This window comes from Schistocerca serialis, unplaced genomic scaffold (genome assembly GCF_023864345.2).
Source record: "Schistocerca serialis cubense isolate TAMUIC-IGC-003099 unplaced genomic scaffold, iqSchSeri2.2 HiC_scaffold_1343, whole genome shotgun sequence".
In the NCBI taxonomy this organism is placed as follows: domain Eukaryota; kingdom Metazoa; phylum Arthropoda; class Insecta; order Orthoptera; family Acrididae; genus Schistocerca; species Schistocerca serialis.
Genome location: NW_026047562.1, coordinates 3,279,491 through 3,282,897, shown reverse-complemented (window position 1 = coordinate 3,282,897; position 3,407 = coordinate 3,279,491).

The following is a 3,407-nucleotide window of genomic DNA, read 5'->3' as shown; positions in this document are numbered from 1 at the left end:
CGTGGCACTCATGTTCTGTTTTTGTTACACTATTGTTTTGGGTCTCGTGTGAGACTGACGCATGAGAGCGTCCAGCTGGAATATAGCGTGTAGTCGATTCATTAAGAGAAGTTAGAGTTATACGTTGTAGGAAATACATTGAGATGAACTTCTGTGAGAGTGCTATTCCAACGGAACGAGAAAAGTCTCTTTTGGGGACTTCAGTACAGTGGATTGAAGTTCACAGGGGAGAAGCTGTGTCACGGTTCACGGGTGCTGAGCAGCAGCACCACTGCAGCCTCGGTGTTACACGGCGACACCGAGAGGAGCACGACACCCAGTCAGGTACGGAGACTGCGGGTCTACGACTTGTGGACTGTTTCAGTGGCCTGTTCCTAACACCACCATTAGGGACATAAAAACCAAGCAAACATTCAAAGCAGGCATAACATGACCGAAGGAAAAAATATTTTGAGGTATTTGGTTACGACATCAAAAGCGTATAAAACCGGTGACACACCCATTACGTAACTACAGCTGATTTGAACATAGGCCACGAGACTGATAAGCTTCTTCACAAATTTTTAATTTTGAATTACTCAGCACTACACATTTTTGTTTTTGTAGACTTGCAGGAAAATTTATTGTGCTGTTCCTCTTTAATAAAAAAAAAAAAATACGAAAGCTTGTGGTTCTTCAGACTGTTCTCTCCTAACAGGATGCATCTAATGAATTTATAATTTTTGCTATGTCTCTGGTTGGGCTTTTTAGTGTTCCGACTGTTTTCTATTGAGCATGTTTCCCTTATACAGTAGTGTTACATTATCGTCTGACCACTCCATAGCTCACACGAGAAATCTTCAACAATAAAAGAAGTTTGTGTGCAAAACAGCACGCAAACGCAAGTGCAAGTCAAACAATGGTATGAAACTTGCGTGGCAGATTAAAACTGTGTGCTGGACCGAGAGTTGAACGTGGGTGCTCTGCCTTCCTCAGGCTGGGTCTCCATTGACTGAGCTACCCAAGCATGACGCGTGATCCGTCCTCACAGCTTTACCTCCACCAGTGCCTCATCTCCTACCTTCCAAACTCAACAGCTCTGCTGTGAAACTTGCATGACTATCTCTCCTAGCAGAAACGATATTGCACAGACATGGCTTAACTACAGTGTGGAGGAAGTTGTCAGAATGAATCTTCACTCTGCAGTGGAGTACGCCATATTCAACCCGCCAGGGCAGCCGAGAGCGCTGACGCTCTGCTTCCTAGGCTCGGGTAGGCCCGCCAGCCTCGGATCGAATCCGACCGGCGGATTAACAACGAGGACAGGTGTGCTGACTGGCCTGGATGTGGTTTTAGGCGGTTTTCCACATCCTGCTAGGTGAATACCGGGCTGGTCCCCACGTTCCGCCTCAGTTACACGGTTCGCAGACATCTCAACACGTTGGCACTATTCCACGGATTACACTAGACGCAGACGGTTGTGCTACGCTAATTCCTCCCCCGGGGGGGGGGGGGGGCGGAAGGAAGGGCATCTGGCAACCTCTTGAAATTAACATGCCACATCTGCTTCACCAACAGAGCCCGCCAGTCGGGTTTAATGCTTGGAAAGAGAGACAGTGGAGTACGCCGTGTTACACTATACCCTACCTATCGTACATCTGATTAACACTGTAGTTCACTAAAATTATACAGAAGAAAGAAGCAACAGAAAAACTTTATCCATAGAAGTGTTTGCTAATTTACTGCATTTCGCATCCCCAGACTCGGCGTTTTTAGGGTCGCATTCAGTGTGGTGCACTGGGAAGTCATGTCACAACACGACTGCAAGCATAGTATTTACTCAAACACAGAAGCTGCAGTCTTATCAGGTGCATTATAAATTCTAAAAATAGCAGTGGCTATACCTATTTTGCCTGTAGCGAAAAGTCGGACGACATATGAGCTGCGACCATTTTTGTAAACAAGCGAAGTGGCCTTCCATTTATCTCTACACAGAATTAATCCAGATTCTTTCTGTGTATCAAGTGCAGATTGTTAACCTCCATTTGACAAGCCTGTACAAAATCTGCCAAACTTCAGAACGGGATTCGACTCTTCCAGCGACGTGATGACATTAAGAATCTGCAGAGGCCTTACTAGTAAACGACACACAGCACCTCAGTGTCACTGTCCGTGTGATTCCTGTACTGCATATCTGAATGCTGGCTTCTTAGGCATTGCTGTCCTGCGATTATACCTTTACACAGCACCCTGTCTCCTCCCTCCAGTAGCCAACGCACATCACCTGCCTCCTAACTGCAGATGTGTGAGTACTGCCACCATACAAACTTCGCGTATGTTGTACGAAAACACATAACAATGCAAGCTGGCTGATACAGACACTAATGCAGAGAAACCACGAGGAAAGAGAATACATATATGCCTTTCTCCATACCAACTCCCAAATATAAATAAAGAATTCGAACTCAGGATTGCAAACATAAACGAACGCAGTCGGAGAGCCTTAGTGCAGACGCATTCCCAGCTGCTGATTCTCAAACACATCGCTGTGGCAGAACCGACTGGTCAGATGTGTACAGTGACCGTTTCCTGCGAAATACATTAGTAGTTTCTCCGTGAACTCGTCGGGAGTCTACGGAACTGGTGAATAAACCCTCCACTTGTTTACTCAATGCCGATATTCAGCTTGCGTAATTAAACGATTTACAAGTAGGATCTGAAGAGAGTATTGAGGTGAAGCAAAGTCAGAGCACAGTTTTCAGATTACACTACGGATCGAGTGGATATTCTTTACAAAAAAAAGGAATACACTGTGGACTATGCATCTGAATGCAGTTTGTTTATTGGCTGATGAATCCATATCAGGTGAGTGAAGCGAGTTAGTCAGCCGGAGTGGCCGAGCGGTTCTAGGCGCTACAGTCTGGAACCGCGCAACCGCTACGGTCGCAGGTTCGAATCCTGCCTCGGGCATGGATGTGTTAGTTAGGTTTAAGTAGTTCTACGTTCTAGGGGACTGATGACCTCAGAAGTTACGTCCCATAGTGCTCAGAGCCATTTGAACCATTTTTTAAGTAAGTTATTTTTTCCCTTAGCTGACCAGAAGACATGGCATTACTTCTTAATTGCTAAATATGAGTAGGAATTTGATGTATAACCTAAATTCCTTCCCCTCTTCTCTCTGTCCATCTCCTACTCCCTCTCTCTTTGTCCATCTGCCACTCCCCCCCCCCCTCTGTGCATGACCTCCTCTCCAAGTCCTCCTCCACCCCCTGTCTATTCCCACTTCTCTGTCCTCTTACCCCTCTCTCTGAGCTCAAGCCTTGTTTATTGTTATTGAGAACAAAACCTCGATTGGGAACTGAAGCCACTTAAAATGAACATGTACGCTAGTTGAGACCATTGGTATACAGTGTGTTAGAGACACCTGT